This window comes from Dermacentor andersoni, chromosome 5 (genome assembly GCF_023375885.2).
Source record: "Dermacentor andersoni chromosome 5, qqDerAnde1_hic_scaffold, whole genome shotgun sequence".
Classification (NCBI taxonomy): domain Eukaryota; kingdom Metazoa; phylum Arthropoda; class Arachnida; order Ixodida; family Ixodidae; genus Dermacentor; species Dermacentor andersoni.
The window spans coordinates 117381173-117408647 of record NC_092818.1 but is presented as its reverse complement, the minus strand read 5'-3'; positions in this window follow the sequence as shown (position 1 = coordinate 117408647).

Sequence of the window (27475 nt, the reverse complement as noted above, 5' to 3'; positions counted from 1 at the left end):
AGCATCATGCATCGCCTTAGTCCTTGTAATACATGAAGTTAACCGCTACGCGTGACGAGGCCGTGCACCTGCCATCTGCTCTACTGCTACCTCGCTTGCTGAAAAAGTTATGCATCATTTAGATTTGAGAATTGCGTTGGATCTGTTCACTTTTTATCATTAGACCGCATCATAAGAAACAGTGCAGAGAGCAACACCATCGAATAATTTCTCAATATTCTCAATAGCTTCTATACCTGCGAGACAAAAGTGTGATATCGACACTAGCTGAAACTGAGCATTGAAAGGAAACGAAGGTTTTTTCGTTTGGTTTAACAAACACAGTTAGCCAGTAGATATACAAAAATTCCAAACCCATCGTTCATCAAGGGCTTTTTTTTTAGTCATAGAACTACTATTGCTGATATTAAGCAATTCGAGAGTGGTGCGCGACGCTCATTGAGTTCGGTCAACTCACCCACCTTTATTTTCATATTGAAACGAGCTTGCGCCAGTCATCTGTGTGGTAACCTGACTGTTAGAAGTTAAATATTGTTTCCGTTTTGAAAATTACTGCCCGAAATATTTTGAACCCAGTATGTTGTACGCTAGACCCATTGAAGAGCTAACGAGTAGCCGGTTTCGCCAGAAAGGCGGAGCATCGATGGCGATAGCGAAGAGACAACTACACGAGGTTGCGGGTTTCCACAAAACTATTACGTCAATATACATGAAGTAGGGCTCGTAGCTTTATCATTGTCAACGTGCTCAGAGAAACGTTAACAGATCTCACTCAATGACCACCAAGTCGTGGTCACAATGGGAGCGAACGCGTCGCACTGTGTCTCAGAAACTTGTGACTATGTGACCGCCAGCACTAGACACGCGGGAACCTATGGCGCATCAAGGCACCAAATCTTTCGGCTCAGCCTTTACACTTGCCGCGGTGAGATTACTTCCAAAGTAAGGCGAGTGGCCCGCGAATGGACGCGCGCGAGGAGGTGGCGTGCGTACACCGCCCCTCCCCCCCTTCCTCCCCCTAGCGCGTGTTTGATCACGTTACCGCTCGTTCACTCCGTTCCCATCCCCCTCGCGCAGATGTAATCGTCAGCTGTTGTGTTTCTCCGAACGCTCCGCGGACTCCGCCAATTGTTTACCAACGCTACAGGTGGCGCAGCGGTGTTTCCTGCTTACCGCGCCCTGGCACGCGCGCTTTAACTGCGTTTTTTGCCGCTCCAACATTTCATGCGGAAGGACACTTGAAGTAACGTTTGGCTTGGACGGCATCTTTATAGTGTTTTGGTCGATTTACTAGCCACAGGGGCTTCCAAGTTTATGCTCGAAATGGCCGAAAATTTTTTTACATGGAAACCGCGTCACGAGATCAGTTTGTTAAATCACGAAAAGAAATACACGGTTTTTAATGCAACTATGATCGGAAAATGAAGATAGTTGGTTACATCACGAATTTTGTTAAAGTGAGGTTCGTTATATCCCGATAAAATCGCCTTTGACAAAACCGCGTTAATTGACTTTTATGGGAATTGGTGAACTACACACATGTTTGTTGTTGATAGGGGAACAGAAAACAGCATTCGCTGCTATCATGGCCAGTTCATTACAACTTCAATACAAAGAGTGAACAGGACCGTGTCGCCGTAAATGTATTTAGCATAAATATATAACACAACTCTTAATTTGCGAACCAAAGCCACGGCAGCAAAAATCCTTGCTTTTTTTGGATGCTCTCACAGGACAAAGCTTTTTCATTGATATAAGGAGATGCTGACGCACAGCTTATGGCACCGGCTACTTGTTAGCTCTCCGATAGGTCTAGTGTACTACATACAGGGTTCAAGATTCCACATCACATAACCTTTTCATACAAGCACCAGAATTGCCAAGCAACGTTTTCACAGTAATATTATGACGTAAGAAATACATGGTACATACAATATACAGGTTAAATAATTCTACAGTTCGGCTGAAGAAAGGCTCAAAAATACAAATGATGCTGTCGCCTAATAACGCAGTCTCTACTCAGCGGGTGGCGCATACATCGTGTAAGTGTATTACCACATATAGTCACAACAGAACAGTCAGCATAACTTAATCCAAAAAGACATACATATATACAGCGACATAGAAATGAAAGGATCATTAAAAGCCTTATTAACGGCCAACAATTTCATTGTCTTCGAGAAAAGTTTTTAATGCTTTTAAAACGCTCTTCTGCAAGGCCGTTGTTGGACAAGGACCCAAAAGTTTCTTTGAAATGAAAGGTGTTCGGTCCATTGTATTTAGGCTTGATTTAGGTAGGCATCTACGTGTGTCGTAATGTGGGCAATCTAGAAGGAGGTGATCTATATCTTCCTCTACAAATTCACAATCACATTCGGGGTTTCTGCATGACCAATTCTGTGTAAGAAAAGTATTGTGTAAGCAGTGCGTAGCCTTTATCGATGAATAAGAGTTTCCATATTTCTGTCTAATGACAATGAAACTGAATTAAATAAACAGATCAATATGATACAAATCCGAGCTCTCAGAATTCTGGTCAAACCATGTATTTCTACACACATAAGAGAAGTCCTCATAATGCAGGGTAATTCATTTTTTGATATTGGAAGCGGAACCACATCATCTTTGAGGTGTGCTTGTGGTGCTACTTCATCGGCTGCCGTGCCGCCAGGAATGCAAGAATGCCCTGGTATCCACTGCAACGCTATTGCATGCTTCGCTTAGCTCGCCTTTGTGAGGTCTTTAAGTATTTCGTGTATCATACTATCACTGACTGCTTTTCCGTTTTGCTGAAGAGTTATTGGATTCTACGGGTACAGCCGAACCGAAAGAATTTCGTCGAAGCATGAAAATGTCCGTGTTTTTCACCGGCCTTGAAAAACGGGGCAAAAACGGGATACCAAAAGGCGATACTCTGTTATACCACACTTCACTAGTGACAAAGCATCACCCACGCCCTCATGTACATCTTGCGAACTCTAGTGGTTACCAAAAGGCAGAAGCATTACAGTTGTGGTCATAAGCAATTTCCTATAGGGTCAAAGTTTGCCCTCCCCGCCTCCTCAGAAAAAAAAATTGCACTCACAAAACTTACAGGTTAGGCCTCAGTGGCAGCTGCTGCTCTAGTTGATGACAACTTCGTGTCGTGTGTGGCACTCTTTCTCCAGAATTGCCCTATGTCATTTATCTTACTACCACCACAACCACTTCCACACAAAGTTTACACAAGAGAAACAAAGTGCACAAAAAAGAGGGATTTGAGTGCAATAGTGTAAGCGAAAATACTGGGCTTACAAACACATAAACGTAAACAAATATACATTGCAGAAAGTGAAATTATAGCGGAAGGAGGAAAAGGTACGACTACAATCTAGAAGGAATGAGAAATCGAGACTGAGGCTAGCTTACGCTTCGCCAGTGATTGGTCGGAAAACCGCTACCATTCGGTCATTCCGTTTTTCGCATCATTTTTTCTCACGCACCTTTTGCCAGTATTGTGTCATTTTTCTTTGTTTAGGCAAACGCTACTTCTTGTAACGCACACTTCCCAGACTCTATCGAGAAACGTTGTACGAGGAACGACATTGGGCAGCTTTCACGGTATGAGATATTGAGAGTTGTCGTCGTTAGACGCAAAGTACTTCTGTGATAGTTAGTGCTTTATGGGTCTTTTAATATAGCGCCCCAAAACCACACTTATTTGCACAGTTAGTTCCACATGGGCCACCTGTTATTTTTAACGTCTTCTTTATGGCCTTCTTTTGGCGAATTAATGACAATTAAGGTTGTGCTCTCTTTCACGGTCACTTTCCAGCGTTGAGTTCTCCGTGTGTCGCCGCAGGTTTCGCAACGGATCAGACAAGTTACCCTTCTCGGCCATCTATTTCGGTGCTTGGTTGCAGCCTTCGCTTCTGTTTGCTGATGTGAGTAAGGTCTGGAGTCGAATAAACAATTAAAGAGAAGTATTTTGCACGTTTCACTTCGTCAACGAGACGTTCCTCGACAGCCTTTGCTATATGCTCGATGAATTCATCACAAATGGTTTTTGACAGATACGATGGGTGACCTTTTCCTTTGTTCTCGTAGCGTTTGATGTGCTCCTCTAGAAATAGATCAAACGTGGCAATGGCCTCAAGCACTTCCATATAATTGTCATTTCTCGGTGAACCGAAAATCTCCTCACTGCCCCTAAACGCTAGGTTGCGCTCAGCTAGAAGCTTAACTACAATGACTACGCGATTCAACACCTCTGTCCAGTAAGCGGTCTCAGTGACAAGGTGCTTAACCAGCTCCTTGTCAATTGTGCTGCTCGAATTAGAGCGGGCGAGCCATGCTGCTACGTAGTTACCGTGCTCGACGCTATTTTCATGTGCGCAAAACTTTTCTTCTGCTCTTTTCCAATCAGAAAAGCTGTGCGTCGTGAAAGCACTGGGGTTGCTTGAAATCGAAAATAGTTTGCACATGGAACAGTAAACGGAACCTTTGGACTCCGAGTACATTAACCAGTGTCGCCCGTACGCCTCCCCATTTACAGCCTTTCGCACGACAACTGAGGTGACATATAGCGTTTCTGAGATTTGTATTGCCTTTCGGAAGACGGAAAATTTTCTGCCCGATTTTGAAAATACAATCGCCCTTTCTCAAGGCATACACACCGAAAGCTGTCAGTAATAACGTCCGGCCTCTCAGCAGGGTCACTTCGGAGAATCTCGCAACGTACCTCTTGCTGCGGGGGTGTTTGTACTTCTCTGTTGCCGCAACGAGAAGCCGTCTCATTCGTCCTCCAGAGGCACACTTTGTGGGTGGGAACATGATTATTTGAAGGCAAACTAACAGGAAACAAGTGAGTCGGTTCTTGGAATGTTGTTTCCTGGTGCTCGTCAGTAGAAGGCTCATCGGGGAGGTTTGGCACCTGTTGATCAGCAGTAGTAGAAATCGGGCTTGGTGGACCGGACACCTGGAGATCTGTGGCAGGGGCCCGACCGAGTAGCATAGACGTTGCTGACTCAGGAACAGGACAGTGCTCGCTTAGGGTCGGTTGCTCACAAATATGGACCACCGAGGTCGGCACCGTTTTCACAGGATCTAGACAACCAAGGTGAGTCAAACCTTGCTTCTTGCAAGGAAACCGTGGTGATGGAGTTGGTAAGTCCTCCAAAGAAGCACAGTCGGTACTATTGGGAGTTTGACACGGACTATGGGTAGAGCGATCATACTGCTCCGCGGAAGCTGCATTCAGTAGGTATTTTGTCATCTTTGGTAGCTTCTTTTCACGCTCTTCTCTTTCTAACTTCGCCTTTAGTTTAGACGCACCACTTTGATGCTTCCGACCAAGCATTTCCGCATGAATGGATGCTAATTGTTCACCAGGCACTTCGTCAGTCCGACACGACCGCAGGTGTCCAACGGTGCCCGTTCCGATGACTGGCGCACACTTCCTGGATGGTCCGTGTCTGGCTGAGAGTGGTGCGTACCCCGGGAGCTCCTCAGCGGGCGGGCTCATGCAAGCTTAACTGGCGGCTCGGGGCTGAATCGCAGCCCGCGATCAACTTCATTTTATAGAAGCACGCCGCGTCTTTCTGTTACTAGCGCCAAAGCGGGCGTTCACATACGCATATTGTTCCTTGTACAAATTCCCTCCTTCTCCGTACAAACTCACTCCTTCTCCCGTTCCGGTCTCGCCTTCCTGTTGGCTAGGAGCAATCGTCTGTTCTCGGAGGTTCTCGATTTTTTTTCGCCCCGTCGACGCCGCGCGCGAGAACGAAGGGGAGAGGGCGACTCTTAGCGGGGGCGAAGTTACGCGCCCTCCGTCGCCTCTGAGTCATCTTTTTCTACTTCTTTCTGGAAAGTTCGGCGGCCAATGTAACCTACTTTTCCCGTAGCGCGAGCGAGGGTGCGCAGCCACTAGACAAGAATGCGCCCTGGAGACAGACCTTTGTGCCCAGCTCTCCAACTTCCCCCTTCACTCTTCCACAACCCTAGCCCGAACAGTGAACATTCCACGCCCCACGGCACGCGGACAAAATCACATGTGACGTCTTCTTTCCTTTCCTGCCTAGACTCTGCCATCAGACTCATCATCATCTGCTATCGGCTCATCCTCCCCCGCCCAACTTGCCATCACGGTAAAGAAAAGTCCAATGGGAGGCACTGTTGGGTACTGCAGCACTTCATTTCGATGAGAAGGACAGTAACGGAACTATTTGAGACGTGGAGGGTGGCGTGGTGGTGACGAGGGGCAAAGGTGTTCAGGTCCTCATCCCACATGACATGTTTTAGGTGTTTCCGCCTTACCCTTCCTCTCCAGACAGCACTGGACAGACGGACTGATAGGAAACCACGAAAACTCTTCCAAGCAAACGCACCTCGCTTCGTAAGAAAGAGGGCCCCGCCGGGGTGGAGAGGGATTCCTGTTTTTGCAGCTCGACAAGCTCTCCCAAAATGATCAGGCTTAACGCATGCTGTTACGTTAGGCGAGGGGCCCCACCTGCTCATTCTGGTTTTCTCGCTTCATACATGTGGCTCGAAGTTCCGCTGCCCATGGTTCTATATATAATAAGCAGGTTAGAATAAATGGGCCCCCTTTTCCTACTGTCCGAGGTGACGCCATGGGCTGCAGCCCCCTTAGCGCCGCCCCCCCCCCGCCTTAATCCAGCGCTGCGGTCAGTGCGCGAGTAACAAAAAGACCCAAAAAGACATCAGTTGAACGAATGACTGTAGTAGCGTAGCAGCAATGCGTTCACTAATTTTGAAGGAGTCAAGATGGTAACAAGGAGTCTGGGGTGAAATGCATGGGTTAACTGGAAAGCAGCGGCATGGTCTCTCAAGGGACGTTAGCCCCAGTAGCTCAGCGTAGGTGTCGTTACGGCGGTATACAGAAGTGGCGATACCCTGTGTGGCTGAGGCGCCGAAATAGGTATCCTGGCATCTGGGACTTCGAAATCTGTTGGTGTGGTGTTTAAAAAAATATAATAAAAATATACAAAAAAAGGGGGGGACCGAAACTGGAATAACAAATAGGGGATTGACATGCGCAGAAGCGGGCAGGGGCAGGTGTACTTGGGAAAAGGGGGTCGTACTGTTGACATACACGTATAAACATGAGAGTATATTAAATTGAGTAGTAGGCAGGAAAAAATTTTCCAAGTGGAGGAATAGGTGAGGTTAAAAATTAAGGTTAGCTGGTGGCATAATGCGTTTTGTGCCTTGGTTGCGGAAATGAGGATTTTAGATTTAAGTTACCGCTTTTAGAGATTCTAAGTTACCGCGTGCCAAATTAATTCTCGTCGGGTGTAGGCAATTAAACTTGTGTATGAGTTATGATTACGTATATTTCCTCTCGCGAAGTGAAGGGAAACGTGTTTGTAGCATATAAAGCCTCACTTTGTCGAATATAGGACCCCGTTCATTGAAGTGGCTGGCTACTGCTTTAGGTAACTTGTGTTTTGTATGCACGCGATGACCATTGAGTCTTGTATGAAGTTGTTGTCCAGCATCACCTAGGTATTGTTTGCAACAAGCGGCAAATTCTAGACAGTAGACTACGTTGCTTCATGGGCAGGTGAAACTCGAAGTTACCTTGTGTGCGTGATTCGATGCTGTACTTTTAACTGTAGTAGGTTGAATATGGTCGCATGTAGAGCACCTGGGGCGGCCACAGGGACCGGTTCCCAACTTCGTATTTGTTCTTAGTTTGGCTTGCACAAGAATATCTTTAAAGTTAGAGTTACGTCTGTAGGCTACTCTGGATTGATCGGGAAAAATCTAAAGTTTCTCGTGGCTGGGTGAGAATTGGATAGTATTTACTGAGGATGTTGTTCACGTTTGAGAGTGCGTTTGAGAATTTAGTAGTAAGACACATTCCAACACGTCTTTCTTTTCTTGTTATTTTTTTCCCTCTTGGTGCCTTTTCTTTCTCGCCTTTCTTTTCTTTTCTCACCGCCTTCCCACTCTCGCGCTCTTGTCTCCTCATCTAAGGAACCACGCTCACAGATGTCAGGCGACAACACTCATTCTCTTTGAAGTCTCTCCCTTTACAACCAGCCGCTACCAACAACAAGCGCACGTGACGTCACTGTACTTTAAAACCCTTTAACCTAACACCCTTTAAAACCCTTTAAAACTAACATGCCGAGGATGGCGAGGCCGGATTTGACGAAGATGGGTCCTCCTATGAAAACGTTGGCCAGCCTTTCAGAGGCACCTTATCGCTGTTGATATCCTTTGTAACCTCTCGCATGAGTGCCTTGATCATAGAGTCGGTGTCACGTCGTGAGTAGGCAATTCGTACTTCATCAGAGGAAGAGAATGCCGATCTTCATGAAGCAAATTACATGTCTCGCTCGTAACATGTGCTAGCTTTTAAAAGACTGCTCAAAAAAACCACCATTCAAGCCTATAATATCTGAAAATGCAATTACAATATATGTGAAACATGAATTTCCGAAGACCCATTACTGTATGCAGAGAATGGCGCAAAAATCGAAGGGATTTGCAAGTACAGTACATCCATGAAGAGAAAAGCTTGGAAAACATTTTTAGTAGCCCGTTTAAATTTTCTAGAGTTAAACATTGGAAAACCTGTGTTCATTTCCTAGATTTACGACCAAAATAAAAGCATTGGGTTGTTATTACCTTCGGTGAGGCTTGTCTTACTCTTCTTTTTCATAGTGAGCATTCCAGAAATTCGGGCAACCGTTCATATTTCACTGAGTTCCTTCAAACAGCCATTACTAGCGAAGAATTTGATAATCCCCTTCTTTTATTAAGCTTGGAGCGTTCACCTTCTTTGTTTTCCTTTCGTTCTGTCCCCGTTAGCACCGCTGGATTAAAATTGCATCTCGAGAACCATCTTTTCCACGTGGGCTCTAAAGGTGCATCCATTATTCTTTCTTCGGCACAGTAATCTGTCATGGTTCCACTGAAGAGCCCGCAATGCCACTTGTTCTCTTTCAGCAAATCTGTTTTCGCTTGCGGTTCGAACATTAACCAGAGAAGCTACGCCGCCTATAACGTTCACCTTACATTAATTAATTAACGTACACCTTGCATTAACTTGCAACTAACGAAAATGAGATTTTCGCGCCTACGTGGTCCTTCCGTCATCCGTTGTGTTATTTGGCACCTTCGTTGTAATTGATATTTTTGCGCTTTCGCGTTTGAAATCGTGATAATGAAAAGTGGAATATCCGGTTTTGATTTTTTTTTTTATTTGAGGAGCTCAGCTGTAATGTCACACAGCTCGTTGATAAAGCGTAGGCCGATTTCAGAGCCGGTCATTCAAAAGCGCACTTTGTGGTGAAAAAATGTGGAAGCAAAAAAATATAATGTCAGGGTGAAACCGCGAGACGAAAACAGTAGAAATGCTTCCTGATGCCCCGCCGGCGCTAGATATAGTCGACAACGCGCTGTCTAGTCTAGCATCTTGTTCTTAGAAAGGACACATATGCCTTGAAAAGGCACCTTTCCATTAACATGGCGCGATTTCACATGCAGCGGGCTCTAACGACTGTCTTGCTAACGTAAATTTGACGTCAGGTTTGCTTGCGCAACTCAGCATATAAATTACCACATTTGGCCGACCTTGAACGCCCTTGGGCGAAATACATCAGCATTGAGCACTCACCGCGATGGCATAGCGGCTATGGTGTTGCGCTGCTAACCACGAGTTCGTGGCATCAAATTCCGGCCGTGGCGGCCACCTTTCGATGAGGGCGAAATGCAAAAGCGCCCGTGTCCTGTGCACTGGGGGCACGTTAATGATCAGAAAATCATGTTTCCGTACATTTTTTTACACATCTATGCAATACGGCTCGCAAATAGGCTGTCATACGTGAACATTATCGACGAGTCAAGTCGTTGCGCAGGCCACAGAAAGCCACACTATTCACAAATGGAGCTCATTGTACGCTCCAAACTGTGGCGGTTCCTGTTTCGTTGTGTTTTCAGAGCGAAAATACGTTGGGCTGGATTCTTAGATTTACAATAAGCAGCGCTGTTTTAGCGCATCAATATTACTGCACTCCCGTTTTTACGAGCCTACGCATTGCGAAAATCGTGGGTGAAATATTGTTTTGTATGGTCCACGCAACGCCTACTGTGCGATGCTGGCGTCAAACCAGCCGCCAGCGGCTCCGCCGGCGTTGCCTCATCCTCTGCTCTGACGCACGTGACGCAGGACCGGCGTGGCCGTTGAGACAGCCACGGTGGTAGGCCATTGGGCAAGCAGCTCGACGCTTAATTAATCGCGACTATGGCTTTTTCACTCAACATTCTTTTTTATTGCGATAACAATCGTATGGGCACTCCAGGCGCATTTCAGCCGTCACCGGCGTCATCGCCGCGTGATGTTCTGTCTAAGGTTCAGGGGCGATAACACCGTCGCCGCGCGTCGTTTGCTGTACGTGCGAGTGAAAGTACGCAAGGAAAGCCGACGATCGCGGCTCGATCTGGTGGGCGCAAAGGCGGAAACGGAGAGCAAACTTGCCGTCATCCGTCGCGCGAAAGGCCGTGGGGATGGAGTCGGCGTTGTGCTCCGGCAGCAACTGCGCATTTAGCCACCGGGCGCAAGGGGAACTACCGATCGCGGGTCAGTATCGCGCGCAATATATGGAAGAAAGCGGCGAGGCAGCGCGGGAGGGAGGAGGGCTGGCGTCAACTCCGCCAGCAAGTGCGCACTTCGCACGGCAGAGCGCGGTCACGATTGCCGTATTTTGAAAGGGATCTGCAGACGGCTCATATGGCTCATACGTTTGTCCGCGCTGTGTTCTAGCCGTTCTTGCGTTGAAGCGATAGACTGCACGAAGGTCACTTCGCTCCCTGCTGCTGCCTCGCTTGCTCACACCAGCGGTATGACAGTGAGATTCCGCGCTCATCGAGTGTAATGTGTTCATATTTGCTTGTGTGCGCTGACACTATGCTTGTTAATACATTTTGTGAGCGAATGTTTCCAAATTAATATGGCCGATAATACTACTATCCTTACTTCGTATAGCTGTCTACTAATTTGCTATTGCAATGGATGATTCGCCTTTCGGGCAGAACTGCGTCCTTTTTTTCCGTCACCCACTCTCCCACCGCACATTTCTCAATCTCTTCGTCTTATGATAATCGCCAGAGGTCTGCGTAAGCGTTGCCAGCGCGCTGATGGGACCTGCTGGCCGCCCACTGGTCAATTTTGCAAAAGGTGAAAACACGTCATTGGCAGAATAATTGTCGTGAGTTTATTTTTTTATTGTTTCATCCAAAGAAGTTTTCCAGCCAGAATTAATTTGTATATGCTATATATTGGATCAAAAGTAATAAATTAACAGTAATAAATGTTTGGTGTCTTAACTAAAAACGTTTGCTTACTGCATGTTGTGTGAAACTGCCTGTACGATTTTTCGGCCTATTCGAAACTGCTGATTGGTTCTTATCTGATAAACAGCTATCAAAGTTGTTATTTCTTCGTCATTTTTTTCTTATGTGTCTTGCACGTGCGACCACAATCGGAGTAGCAGCCCCTCAGAACTATGACGTATCCCGGTGTATGCCAGCCCCTCTCACGCGCTTGTGCACAAATCGTTATGTTTGCTGCTTACCAGCACACTAGACAAAGCAAGAATTTACCCAATATCTTAGGTTAATCAGTATATCGCAAAACGAAACAAAAATGGAGCTCTTTGTGCCCACACCACACTCTTCTGCACGCGTACAGTTTCAGTCCCTTGCAGCAGGAGAAATATTTAAATTATGGGGTTTTACGTGCCAAAACCATTTTCGGATTATGAGGGACTCCGTAGTGGAGGACTCCGGAAATTTCGACCACCCGGGGTTCTTTAACGTGCACCCCTATCTAAGTACATGGGTGTTTTCGCATTTAGCTCCCACAGTAGAAATAGTTATGTGCGCACAAAGCTTCTGAAGCAAAGTAATGATAACGTGTTGTCTGGCTGTGCAGGGGATTTACTAGACCTTGAATTTACAATAGAGTACGCGCTGCGTTTCTACGATAATGTGCCATTAGCAATTTGTGTCAATAAATTCCACATCCAAAGATCTTTATGTGGGAGAAGAAATCAAAGCATTATTGAGACTTTAGAGCAAGCGTCTCTTTCATTGTGAAGTAAACTCTGCAAACTTGTGCTCTCTACCTACTTATATTTTATAGAACGGGCGTGAAATTAGCACTGGATATAGTACGACAGATTGCACTTACGAGATCTTTTGTATTCATAAGGCGTCCGATGACCCTCGCTGGTCAGCAACAGTCATGATAGAAGCAGTGAAATTCGGGAAGTATAAATTAATGCTGCAACGGCAACGCTGTTCTTGCGACTGCGTGTTCACTTGTGCAGTGAGTCTCCGCATAACCTAGCCACACACGCAATACTCGAATTCTTGGTCATGTAAGCCAGTATGATATCTCCGACAGACATATGATCAAAGGTCCTAAAAATCCTAGCTTAAGAGTCGATCTCTGCCTTTCGGAAAATAAGTGATACCTCTTGTTCTTGCGCCTTAATATCAATCTTTACAAGGACAACAAAATCTGAAAATAACTAGAATGATGTATGGTCGGCATTAACTATTCTTACGTGCCCAGCTCCTGCGCTGCACTGTATATTTGCACCAACTGAATGCGAACTGAAAGTAACTATGCTACAATTTTATGTTCTGTTTCTGTTTTTAGAAATTGTCATTACTTTCTGTGCTATTTTTGTTTGCCGTGACGCGTGACACGCTTTCTCTACCTTTGTCGGAAAAATAAGCACAATAGCATTTTTTGGCTATTATTTTGTTTTTCTTTGCTTCTTTAAGCTGGCCTATCCCTTACAAAAATAAGTTTAGACCGCAATCTCCATGCTTAGAAGTGCGAAAAACAAACAAACAGATAAGTTTCACCAATTCTAGAATTGCCATTGCCTAGATGGTGCTGCATCGTCGTGCACACAGCCATTTCCGGCAGGGGCGCACTCCGTAGTGTGCACAGTGTCATTCATACGTTTTAGCTGATAAGTAACCTTATCAACACACTCCATTCATGTGCATTTACTGAACGTGTGATAAATAATTTATTCATCTCGAAGTATGAGCAAGAAAGACATTACAGATTGTTTTAAACGGGAATAAATTGCAGTCGCTAACGTGAAAGTTCAAAACTGCAGTCACTATTCCAAGCATGTTCGTTCTGCATGGGTATGTTGCATTCCCAGCCGAAAATTTTGCACATAGTCCAGCCGGGTATCTTTTTTTCAGCAATCATTATAGAAATATTGTGGGATTCTCGCATTTCTTTCTTTTGATAAATTCATATGAACGTGTCATGAAACGAAATGTACCCTTGCTGACACCAGCTGCCGTTATGGTTGTCCTAATTGCCCGCCATACTGTAACATGATGACACCATATAATGGTACCGATTCATAATAAAAGAATACTAATTAAACAGTTTTCCCTCGCATTGTCGCATCTGCTTACTTGCTATTTGCAACATACATCTTCAGCACCTTTCACACCTGTGACACCAAGGTCAAGAGAAGCGCGACAACCATGCTTTCAAAAGGAAGGAGGTGTTAAATAACTTCTGTTGCATAACACATGCATTTCACTAAATAGATAATTATTATTTATTTACAATAAAAGCAGGTAATTTATTTTGGTGAACTTGTTTTTATTGTCGCACTACATGATTCCGCATGAGTGAAATTTCATCGAGTTTTTCTGTTTAGGGTAACATATGACAGCATAGCTATGTCCATTAGGATCCCAGCTAGCTAGGCGTTAGCACTACTGCATGAATGCAGATCAGAAGCAGTTGGAGTACCTGCCCCCCTCCCCCGCATATAAAATCAACATCATTTAAACCAATTTTTAACAGAGATATGGCAGCAGAATTCAGTTAAATGCATGCACGCAAGTAACTAATATCTCCATTAGGCATGTGCACCCAGTTCATCAAGCTATGGATGTCTATGAACATTTGCCTATAGACATCTCATAGACTTCAGTCTACAAAGGTCGAACTATGTAGGCTTATATATTTTTGTCCATTGACATTCTGCACACATTTGTCAAAAGAAGTGGATGCTCATTAAACTATGGATCATCGATAGTCGATCTATAGACTCAGACATTTTGTAGACTAGTCTAAAAATGTGTAAGGCTGCAAGTCCTTAGACTGCCTATAGACTGGTTTATAGAAATAGTCTATGGCTAGTCCATATACATTTGACTACAGATATTGCATAGACTTCTGTCTACAATAAGTAGAACCATATAGGCCTATACACTTTTGTCTATAGACAATTTGCAGACATCTGTCTGCAAAAGGGAATTTTCATTAAACTGTAATCCACCTATAGTCAGTCTGTAGACTAGCCTATGAAACTGTAATGCAATAAGTCCTTAGACTGTCTATAAACTAGTCTAAAGAAATATCTATAGAAAGTTATATAGTATGTATAGAATATCTATAGATATCTATAAACTTTACATAGAGTATCCACAAAAATTTTTGAAAAGCTATATCGCTGAAACTTATGGTTTGACTAAAGGTAGGAGCAGACGCTATCAGCTATACTGTCAAGCTCTCTTACACACCGATAGTAAAAAGAAATCTCTCGATCTATCTCTAAAACACGGAAGACCAAGCACTTGTTTCTTTCTTTCTTTTTTCTTCTGTCTTTTTTGTGCACTTTCCTTGTGAGTGCGCGCGTGGGTGCACAAGTGGTGGAAATCAAGCAGGATAAGCGGCTTAGTGCTTTCAGCACAAGGACCGACAACAGATAAATTTAAAAGATGTAATTATTTTAATATTCTTCATGCCTAAACACGCGCCGTCTCGGTGATGTTCATGCTTCTCGTTGTCATATTCCGACTATTGTTTCACATTTGTTTTTCTTATATTGCGATAGAAATTGACACTGCAGGCGCTTTTTGTCGTCACCGTCACCGTCAACGTCACCGTGAGGTTCCGTATAAATTCCAAGGGCAATAAAATCGTCACCACATGCCGTATGCTGTATATGGGAGTGAAAGCGTGCGAGGAAGGGGGGTGGCAACATGCCCTCTTCTGTCGCACGCGAGCCATGGGGGTGAGGCAAGGGATGAAGGTGGGGGGGGGGGGGGGGCAGGGTTCTCCAGTGGCTGTTGCTTACGGTGCGGCTGTGCGGATGCCGCATCTTGAAAGCGATCTGCGACCTAGTGCGCGCCCACGCGGACCTCCTATTCAAAGCGATCGGCGATGTTTGCAGAGTTTGCGTAGTGCCGGTAGCTTCGTATGCGCTGTGTTCGACGTTTCATTCGCGTTGAAGCGAGAGAGGCACGAAGTTCAATCCGCTCTCTGCTACTGCCGCGATTACTGAGTACAGCGTTTTGACAGCTATAGTTTTCCGCTTTCATTGGGCGAGGATGTGTTAATGTTCACCTGCGCGCGCGTGACATCGTGCTTGTTTATTTAGTTAGTAAGCGAATGTTCGCAAGTTCATATGACAAACAAAATACTATGCTTACTTTGTAATCGCAATCTCTGCTTCGCCTTTCGGGCGAAGCTGCGACATTTTAGTTAGCAATTGAACACACTTTGCGGGGAAGTCAAAAAGTAGCCTTTTAGTGATGGCGCTCGTTCTGGATATATATATATATATATATATATATTACCCCAGAACTACTACGTCAAACCTTGCCTTTGCCTCGTGTGTTGTCGATGGAAGAGCGGCTGCCCCGGAAAGGCGGTGGTCCCGGGTTCGAGTCCCGGACCAGGACGAATTTTTCTTCAACTATGAGGCTTTTCTTTCGAGGAACCCGTATGGGTTTCCTTTGTAGCAATTGCTACAAACGGGTGGATGTCTGATTTTCCCTTTATTCATATATATATATATATATATATATATATATATATATATATATATATATATATATATATATATATATATATATATATATATATTTATATATGTATTATGCCACAGGATACGCAAAAATAAAGCTTACAATGAAGTATGCCGATTATTATCATAGCGTTGGAGTATGCCGGAGGTGATAACATTATTGTGTCACTTTCATGCGCTTCTTGAAAGACAGACAGCTTAACAGTAGCATTCCCTAAACCCATTTTATAGAACTACCGGCTCTATTTACCTATACCCTTCCTCCACACTTATCCCATTCCGCCGCAGAATAAAAAAATAATGACAAGAGCAATCTAATGAATCTAATAGAACCCTACATATTCTTCCACTTTTCCTTCAATTGCGCATATTGTACATGCCGATAATTGCCAGCACAATGTGTCACTCAGCTTCTCTTCGGGAACTAGTGCAGTAATCGTGCCGTGATTAAACTTCCAAGAACAGAATATGGACAGGACACAAACAAAAGAACAAGCTCAAAAAAACAGTCGTTCATAGCATGTTCGTTTGTGCTGTAGGAAGAGAGCTTTTGCAACTATAATATAATATGACCTACTCACCCAATCATAACAGGCCAACAAACACTGAGACCAAGGACAACATAGGGGAAATGACTTGTGCTTAATAAATGAAATATAGAAACGATAAATTAACGGAAAACTAAAGTGGGTGAAAAAACAACTTGCCGCAGGTGAGAACCGAACCCACAACCTTCGCATGCGAAGGCGGGTTCAGTTCCCACGTGCGGCAAGTTGTTTTTTCATCCACTTGAATTTTCCATTCATTTATCGTTTCTTTATTTCATTTATTAAGGACAAGTCATTGCCCCTGTGTTTTTCTTGGTGTCAGTGTTTGTTGGCTTCTTATGATATGACTAATAAAGATCGGGCCCCTCTGTTAACCCCCTTTCTTCTCGTTGACTACTCACCCAATGTCATAATCAGATGGCCATGCCCCTTGCAATCAAATTCAACCACATCATCTTGCAATGTTTGAGTGTGTGCATCCTTAATAACTTACCCTTTAGCTCGCCGGTGACTGGGTGAGACCCCCAGAGGTTTCGAAAACGAAGGAAAGTGAGTGGATACGCAATAATCAATGACAAAATGTGCTGTTGCAGTATCCGCGCCGCCATCATGCCTCCTCCCCCCCCCCCCACCCCGCCCCCGCCACATTTGTAAGCAAATGAACACTGTGGCACCTGGTGTCTCCGACCAACGTTACGTGACCCACAAAGATAGACCTCGCGAAGAGAAGACAGAGTAGCCACTGTTACACGACAGATGGGCAAATTACGAAATGAAGCAAGCAATGTGGTAGGAAAGCCAGGGAGGACGGATTAGCTTGATGCGTGCACTCTTGAAAATTGTGTTTGCTGAACGTGGACCTTCGTGGAACTCATTGCACAGTCTGTCGACATCGCACATGTCTATGGATGCTGATTTACCGTATACTTTCTTGCTCATGAAACTGCTCGACGGCAGGCTTTTTTTTACGACGGAGAAAGGAACGGAACATAAGCGAGAAAACAATATCTAGTGAGTAGTTAGGCGGACGTTCTGATCCTAACAAAATTAGCCTCCAGGTTGTAAGCATCGTGTACCGCGTGGTGGCCTATCTTTAACGTTACGTACACGCATACGCCTAGGGAATTTCACTCATATAATAAACTTTTTTTTTCCCTAAGTGTCACTGGCTAAGTTGATACTGAACAAATCGAGGCCCTGACGTTTCTTTTTTTTTTTTTTCTCCGTTGTTCTTATGTTGTTTCTTTGCGCTTGCGTGCCCTATTTTTTCCTTGTTTTCTTTCTCTTACCTGGGGAGCCTTACTGCGTCACAATTTTTGTATTTTACCATACGGTTTCCACATTTGCAACCCCGTTTGCTAGATTTATACCCTCAGCCCTGCTGTGCAATCTAATCGGCGGGCGGCAATAATTATTTATATATTAAATATTTATTCATTATTTATTCCTCATTTTAAGAAAATATGCTAACATGTCGGCTACTCTGCAAGCATTTCGAGCAGACTTTGCAGACGTCACGGCGTTAGTGTGAATGAAATAATAAAGCCAGCTATATCTGAAGCACACAGCACGCGCACAGGCATGCTTTCTAGAAATGTCGGAATATATTTGCAAACGGTTTTACGTCTGGAGACGGCTTGTACACATTGTGTCAAGCGTGCATACGCTGGCGAGAAAATATCAAGATCAAGGGTGTGTACGAAGTTAATAGGGTGCTTATCGGAACATTCAAACTTGAGCTTATTTATTGCTGATAGTTATTCCTGGTAGTTGCTGCCCCGCGCCGGTAATGGCGAGATCTGCTGTGGTATTTGTATGCGTTCTGGAAGCAGGTCCGTGGCTTTCGTGATTACTCGCTGGCCACTCGGAGATCATAAGTTTCGTGAGTTCTAAATTGGGCACTATGTGCGCCCAAGTCTGCTGCTGGTGCTGTACCTCTGAGTATTCAAATATCGTCGGAAGCCATTCGCATCGGAACTCCACAGACGTTACTAATTATTAGGCCGTTTAGTCATCTGTCATAATGGAACCAATACTCCGATAGCGCGGAAGCTGTGGCAACGTATGCGATAAAATCCCCGCGCGGAGTTCCCAGGGCAGGCCCACAGACAGGTCGGTGTGTCCTTTATATAGCCTTCCAGCCAGACGGTAACACGCAAGGTATTTCTCACTACCAAAATTACACCAGAACGTTCCGTCATGTGTGAGGAGGAGGAGGAGGAATAAACTTTATTTGTGCACAGCAGATTTGAGACCTAGGCCTCTACCTAAATGACGGCCTCGAGCCCTTGGGCCCTGGCGGCATCTTCGGCCTGCTGGATTGCCTTGAGTTGGTCTTCCGGTGCACAGCTGAGCAACGCGGTCTCCCACTGCTCTCTGGTCTTAATTATTTTATTCTGTATGGGTGCACGAGGACAAGCCCAAACAATATGTTGTAGGTCCGCCCTTTCTTCACAGAATCTACATCTATCCGTGTAAAGGTCCGGGTAGTAGCGGTGGTAGGCCACCGGGTTCGGATAAGTATCTGTTTGTAAGAGGCGCCATGCCGTCGCTTGCCGTCTATTTAACGAGGAGTGTGCCGGGGGGAAATGGGCCCTTCCCAATTTATAGTGTTTGGTGATCTCGTTAAAGCTGGTCATCCGGTCTCTCTCCGTTCCCAGTATTTGTTGCGTGTCACCTGCTCGGCCTGTCAGTTCTCGAGCCAGGTTGTGCGCTATTTCGTTCCCGGGAAGGGAGGAGTGTGCGGGTGCCCAAATAATGTGGATGTCGCGATCTTCACGAAAGTTGTTTAAAATTCTCAGTGCTTCCGGCGAGATTCTTCCCTTTGCATAGTTCTTGACGGCTGTCTTGCAGTCGCTTACTACGATGTTAGCTTCCGTGGAGGCTATTGCCAGTGCTAAGGCAGCTTCCTCCGCCACCTCTGCCTTCCATGTTTTTACCATCCCACTAACTCTGCAGTCACCCTCTAGACTCGTAGCAACTATGGACATACTATGTCCGTTTGCGTACTCCGCCGCGTCCACATAGACCACGTCCCTGGCACTACGGAATCTTTTGTGGAGAGCTCTCGCTCGTGCGTTTCTTCGATCTTGGTGAAACTCCGGGTGCATGTTTCTGGGGAGTGGGGGTATTGATAGATGTTCCCTCATTTTCCTTGGGATGTCTCTCCGCACTCCGTGCTGTGCTTCGTAGGTTATTCCGATGTCATCTAAGATGTGTCTCCCCGTCAAACTCTGTGTAAGCCTTTCATACTGCGCTACTCTCTGGGCCTCAATAAGTTCGTCTAATGTGTTGTGCACGCCGAGCGCCAAGAATTTTTCGTTTGACGTATTTGCCGGAAGTCCCAAGGCTTGCTTATACGCCCTTCTAATAATGCAGTCTATCTTGGTTTTCTCCGCAGCGTAGAGCTTGAGGTAAGGAACCGCATATACAATGCGACTGATTACGAATGTTTCTATTAATCGGATGAGATTGTGCTCTTTCATGCCATAGTGCCTGTTGGATATCCGCTTTATTAGTCTGATTGTTTGTTGAACACTATTGTCAAGTAGTCTAATGGTTTCTCCGTTATGGCCGTTTTCGGATATGCGGAGTCCCAGTATTCTCAGGCTCTCCACTATCGGTATCGTGGTGCCTTCTACTGTGACCACAATGCCCGGCCTTTCCCTAATGCTTTTTCGACCCCGGCATGTGGGCCTATAGAGCAGAAGTTCTGATTTTTGTGAGGAGCATCTCAGTCCCTTGTCTTTGAAGTAGTCTTCTACCGTGTTTACTGCTGTTTGAAGGATCTCTTCCACATGCCCATCGCTTCCACCCGCCACCCAAAGGGTGATGTCGTCCGCGTAGAGGCTGTGTCCGAGTCCTTCTATCTTGTCAAGTCTCGCAGGAAGACCGATCATTGCCACGTTGAATAGAAAGGGAGATAGGACTGAACCCTGCGGGGTACCCCTATTACCTAGCTTGAGCGCGTCCGATTTGGATTCTCCAATTGAAATCTTTGCGGTACGAGCTGTCAAGAAGTCTTTGATGTACGCGTATGTTTTATGTCCTACATCCAGCTTTTGGAGATTTTGTAGTATGGCCTTGTGCGTGACGGTGTCAAAGGCCTTAGTTAGATCGAGACGTAGTATTGCCTTAGTGTCTAGACTTTTCTCACCCGCATCTATGATCTGATGTTTTAGTTTGAGCATAACATCCTGCGTCGATAACTTTGGTCGAAATCCAACCATGGTATGTGGGTAAAGTCCTCCATCATCCATGTATCTCGTGAGACGTGTGAGAACCACATGTTCCATGAGTTTACCGACGCAGGATGTCAGTGATATCGGCCTTAAGTTCGTCAGTTGTGGTTTCTTTCCAGGCTTTGGTATAAAAATGATTTGGGCTGATTTCCATTGACTTGGAATGCTGCCTTGCTCCCAGCAGTTATTCATGTAGTCCGTGAGAGCTCGGATGGATACATCGTCGAGGTTCCTGAGTGTTTTGTTGCTTATCCCATCAGGTCCTGGTGCAGATTTCGAGTTGAGCCTGATGAGTTCATATCTGACTTCTGCCTCCGTAATAGGGGTATCAAGATCAGGATTCTCGTTACCTAGGTAATCCGGAAGTAGTTCTCTCTCCGCATCTCCAACGTACATCTTTTGGAGCTCTCGAAAGAGCTCTTCTTCTGTGCCGTTGTAGCTGTGTATAACCTTCTGTAGATTGTGTCTTTGTATGGTTTTTGTACTTCCGGGGTCCAAGAGACATCGGAGAATGTTCCAGGTCTTGGACATTCCTATCTGCCTTTCCATCAAGTCGCACGTGGCTTCCCACTTCTGTTGGGTTAACCTATTTGCATATATCTCGATTTCCTTGTTTAATTCTACAATTCTCTTCCTTAATTTCCGATTATGTTTTTGCTTTTTCCATCTTTTCAGCATGCTACCTTTCGCTTCCCACGTGTGCAATAATCTGCTATCCATCTCCTCTATACCAGCCTCCTCTGAAACAGTTTTGGTAGCTCGTTTAATGTTTTCTTGCAGTTTCTCTGCCCATTTCTCAATGTCCGTTATAGTGTCTTCCGCATCATCTTGTCGGATTTTGCGGAAAGAGTCCCATTCTACTAGCTTGAGTTCTCTCCCCCTCTTTTTCCTTGGGCCTGCTTGTACCGTTGTTACGACGATGTAGTGGTCACTACCTAAGCTTTCCTGCATGTTTGTCCATTGAGAAACTGCTAGATTCTTCGTAAATGTTAGATCTGGTGTCGTGTCGTTGGTTACGCTGTTTCCTATTCTGGTTGGTGTCTGAGGGTCAGTTATGAGCGTTAGTCCTTCGGGCTGAGCGTCTGCCCATAGGCTTCGGCCCTTAATGATCTCTATCCTGTATCCCCAAGCCGCGTGTGGCGCGTTAAAATCGCCGACCACGACTAGTGCCTGCTTCTGCGCTACGCTCAACACTTTGCGGAAGAGTGGGCCGAATTTGTGCTTGTGCCGGGGTGGACTATATATGTTCAGAATAAATAGACTTCCCTCTTCTTTACGGGAGGGGATTATTTCAATCAGGACGTGGTCTATGCCGCGCACACCGGTATCGTGCTCGACAGCCGAGAGGTTTCTGTGTATCAGCGTCGTGACGGTTGCCTTCTCGTCGGAAGCACTGTACGATTTATACCCCGATAATTTTGCGATCCCCCCGGTTTCCTGCAGGGCAATGACATCTGGCGCCTCCTTACTTGTTACGAACTGCTGCAGGTTTCCTCGCTTGCGACGATACCCGCGGCAGTTCCATTGCCAAATCGCGTATTGGTTACGCGGCGCCATGTTGATTTATCTGTTCTTCCCCGGTGGCCTTGCTATTTTCTACCGCATTCGGCCTGCTATACGGTTTGCTTTTAACCGGTCCTGCGCCTGCCGGCCTAATATCCTTTGGTGTGCTTTCTAGTGCCGCTACTCTATTCTCTAATCCATCGAATCGTTGTTTAATCTCTAAATACATGTTTGTGATTTGTTGCTGTAACCCATCGAACATTCCTTTAAACGTTCCCATAACCTCGCTGATTGCAAATACACTCTTTTCTTCAGCCGTTTCTTGCGCCCTCCTTTTGTGTGGTGGTGCTTCTCCGTTCGCTTGCGTGGGAACGGGCGTTGGAGCCCGACTACGCGTCGGCGTCGTACTGGCGGAGGGTGCGTTGACATTCTTTTGTTGCTGAAGCTTCGCGTTTTCTGCCCTAAGCTGCTTGATCTCATCTTTAAGCGTTGCATTCTCTCGGGTAATCTGTTCTAACATGTTTCTAATCTGTGTCATTTCCTGTTCTAGGGCGGACCCTTTAACTTTAGGCGATTGAGTAGCAGTGCCGGAGACCGCGCTTGCCCAGCTCACCTGTGCTTTGCTCCCGTCTCCCCCTCGATTAGTTCTCGAACCGGACCTCGTCATGTGTGACGTTTAATCTTTTGCAACGCCTGCAGTTTTGGCAAAATGTACTGGGTGGGTTAATGTGGGAATCTTATCGTCAGTCATAACAAAAACTCTACAGCATCCCGATGCGATTTCCAAGCCATGCACTCTTCTATTATATAGTTCTTTTTGAGGTAAGGGGGAGGAGGATGATAAGAATTGTCGATATAAGGAATTGAGGCGGCTGCACAAGTATTCTTGATGCTGGCCCGACGTCACCTATAGGCTAAAAGCATGGTTAAAAACACTAGAAGAAAACAAACGGCAGTATTCCCATGTTTTGAACAATAGATTATCGTACCGCCATGCGCCTTGTTTAACTGATAAGCAATTAGGATAAATAATTGCCCCAGCCAAGCATCTTTTTCCACGGCATCCACAAAGAATACTCGAATAGTAGCTATGCCGAATATGTGATGAATACGGTTGTTAATTAGTGCTGCCAGTATCTTCACCTAGAAAGCAGCGGCATATCCAATCAGTCACCATAATTAAATATTTATGCATGTGTTTAGGTCACAAATGTGCCTGCAATGAAAACCAAGGTGGTATGCCAACCTGTAGAAAAAATGGCACTACCGCGTACTTTACCACGACACGCAGATCACTGTACGTATCCGCGCTTTTCAAGTTCGTAAGTTCCGCGGGTCTCCATGATTAGGTTTGAGGCTGCTACCTCCTATCGCTGTATTGTGCACGGTGATTTCCTTTTGGGCGCCCGCCTCTCCTTTTTTGTTTCTAGCCCCTTAGACTTGTTCCAGTACAAGGTAGCCAACCAACCCTACATCTAGATCACCTCCCTGTCCTGTCCACCTTTCTTTTAATCATTTTCTGCCTCTCTCTTTGCTCCTCAAAGTAGAACGCCATTCGGAGTCATTTCCGGAGTCATTCTAGAAAGTATAGCGGACCATTCCCCAACCTGTGTTCATGTACCCATAAATAACTTCAGCGTCAACATTCAAATAACTCGCTCAGCAGAAGGGTGGGATTACCTGGAAATTATAAGCTTTTTGTAAAAAATGAAGGTTTCAAAATATCAATCACGCCAGCCTCAACTGATCACATGAGGAATTCTCGAATGTATTACATTCCAGCTGTGTTAAACGAAGTACAAACTGACGTAGAGCCAGCAACTTCTCAATCCCTCTCTCTCTTCCTGAATGACGGACGCAATATTCTTGGTGATTAAACAAAATGAACATTGGCTCAATAACCTTAAACAAACCAAACACAGTGATTATCACCGTGTTCATTGCAAAACGTTACGCATCCTCTGGGTCTGGGTCTAAAAATTAATCTGCAGAAAACTAAAGTAATGTTTAACAGTCTCGGAAGGGAACAGCAGTTTACAATAGGTATTGAGGCACCGGTAGTGGTAAGGGAATATATATACTTAGGACAGGTAGTGACTGCGGATCCGGATCATGAGACTGAAATAATCAGAAGAAGAAGAATGGGCTGGGGTGCGTTTGGCAGGCACTCTCAGATCATGAACAGCAGGTTGCCATTATCCCTCAAGAGAAAAGTTTATAACAGCTGTGTCTTACCAGTACTCACGTACGGGGCAGAAACCTGGAGGCTTACGAAAAGGGTTCTACTTAAATTGAGGACGACGCAATGAGCAATGAAAGGAAGAATGATTGGTATAAGGTTAAGGGATAAGAAAACAGCAAATTGGGTGAGGGAACAAACGCGAGTTAATGATATCTTAGTTGAAATCAAGAAAAAGAAATTGGCATGGGCAGGACACGTAATGAGGAGGGAAGATAACCGATGGTCATTAAGAGTTACGGAATGGATTCCGAGGGAAGGAAAGCGTAGCAGAGGGCGGCAGAAAGTTAGGTGATCGGATGAGATTAAGAAGTTTGCAGGGACAACATGGCCACAATTAGTACATGACCGGGGTAGTTGGAGAAGTATGGGAGAGGCCTTTGCCCTGCAGTGGACATAACCAGGCTGATGATGATGATGATCATGATGACACATCCTCTCTCTTTCATTGTTGTGTAAGTGTAAGAAGAAATAGTACTATAAATATAAAAACAAAGGGAAACTATAAACGAATAGTTCCTTCTTTCGTAAAATCAGCGAAACCGTGCGATATACTGACAGACAGTGACCCATTAGGCGCTACTGATGCAGATATTGCCAAATCATTTACTGGCTAGTTTGTTATTACAGGCAACCTGCGTTACCATGATTCAAGGTTTGTTTCAGTTTTACTTCCTCTTCAAATTAACACATTTTTTGCTCAGAAATAACAATGGCGTGAATTACATATACTGTCAAACTTACACTGTCAAATGTGGTCATGCTTCACGATGGTATACCCATGTAAGCTTACACGAAGATAATGTCACCATCTTGGGTCTAGTGCTCCCAAACTCGTCCAATAAATCCTTTCAGTCGGGTACGTATTGCTATTAGCTCAACATCTAAAGCGTGGCAGCAATACAGGTAACCGCAATACAAGCAATAGAAGCAGGTAACCGAAAGGACTTGGCAAACTATCGTCGGACAACTATTTTATTATGTAGAATTACAGTCTTCAAAAAACTGATTGCAAAGCTCGTCCCACAATTTTTCGACAGATCCTTCATACTTTCAAATGCACAATGCGGTTTTCCAGCTAGAGTCGCTCTGTCAAACTGCCGTAGGCTACCTAACCGAAATTGTAAGCAAAGCCTAAAATAACTTCTTCGTACTCGGCATATTCATAGATACTGGAAAAACGCTTGACTCGGTAAATGACCGTAAGCTACTGTATGAATTAGAACATTATCAATTTATAGCGCAAGCGCTTAACTTTTTGCGTAGCTATTGAATAAATCGTAAGCAATACGTGACAGCTAGAGACAAAGAATTCCAACTAAAGAGCGTGAGAATGAGCGGAGCTCCGCAACGGTTGTTACTAGGCCGAATACCCTTCCCTCTCTTTATTACCGATTATTCTAGACACTCAGATTTTCTCATTTTATCTTGTACAACGATGATACAGCTCTAATTATTCTGAGACAGTCACTACTGGAAACAAATGGCTTCGCTTGTTTTAAACCTTGTTTTAAACTCCAAAGAGGCCGGGTATATAGTATATTCGCTGAAGCGAAAAACAAATCTTAATAATTGCAACTTGTACTTCGAAGGCACACAAATCGAAAAAATTAGTTTTACAAATATCTAGGAATGACTCTAGACTTGTCATTGCACTGGGCACCACATTGTCAGCAACTTTCTAAAACTAGCTTTCTTTTTGTTATACCGTATTAAAACTGCGCAATCATTTCACTCCTCAAACATTGCGTCTCATTTATGTCAGCATTTCTCATTCTCATTTAGCACATTGTACAACATCATGTGGTTTCAACTTTGCCTTGTCCACTGATTCTTTAATCATAATTCAGAAACGTGTGATGCGAATCGCTAAGGACGCGCTATCTGCACAACTCATTGCACTGGTACAACGCCAATTATTCAAACTCGGGACTTTAACACAGCTATATTAATCCACGCAGTACTAACCACGAACAATTCAAATCTCTCAGCAATATTTATCACTCCTTACAGGGGTACTAGACCAAGTGAAGATAATAAATTCAACTAGTCGAGAAGTCATAACCGGGTCAACGTTCTTTATAATTTCTCGGGGTAAAACTCTGAAATGAAATGCCAAGGTACATAAGAAAACATCCAAATGTTGTTCCATCAAATATTGCTCCATCATATTGTATTTTATATGTGTGCTATAGAGCACATATCAAAGATTATTTATTTTTGCTTTTTGGCTTGGACTGCAGTTTATGACAGCCTTTACGCTATAGATGCCTACTGAGCCGCATATGCTAAAGATCAAGATGATGATGTGAACCATACTGTATAGCACTATGCAGGATAAACTGTTGCTTCTTCTTCTTCTAAACCTCACGAATCGCACGAGTAACGTTAATGTAACGGCCCGCCCGATGCAGTTTCACACTTCCATTGCATTAACACCGACATAGACAACGATGCGAAACGCGCTACAAAGTGCTTCACAGTATCGGCTCTGAGAGGAGAAGCCTTGAAGGACGAAATATGTGTACGACGTCTACAGGCGGCGTATCTCGAGGGGGCATACTCCAGTTTAAAGCCCCGGTCCCGGAGCAGCGAGTTTCGCTCTGACCTTGCCCGCAACGCTGATCCCCGCCGACGAGACGCGCCATTTCACTGCTCTCACCCTTTTTCCTTTGCAGGACCTATGTTCCTGCCTGGCGCCGAGTCGTCCTCCCTAAAGGGTTGCATAAAATGGCGCTTCTTCCCCTTCACAGTCTCTGTCTCCCTCTCATACGGCGGCTTAACCGTTTTACGAGAGCCTGCGCTGCAAGCTGAAAGGACGATAAGGGAACCAGAGCGCGGCGCCTCCCAGTACAAGCCCCTTATATTTTAATCGACTCCGGTGGCGGTCATCGAACGTTATTTTAGGCTGTTTCTTCTATTTATGTATAAGAGAGGCGCTAACCCCGAAAGGCCGACGTTGTTTTACGAGCCAGTAAAGAGATCTTTTGACGTAATAGCATTGCCAGGCGAGCTTGCCACCTCGCACAGTGCACATGTGTAGGCGGCGCTGCATATCTATATGCCTCTCGG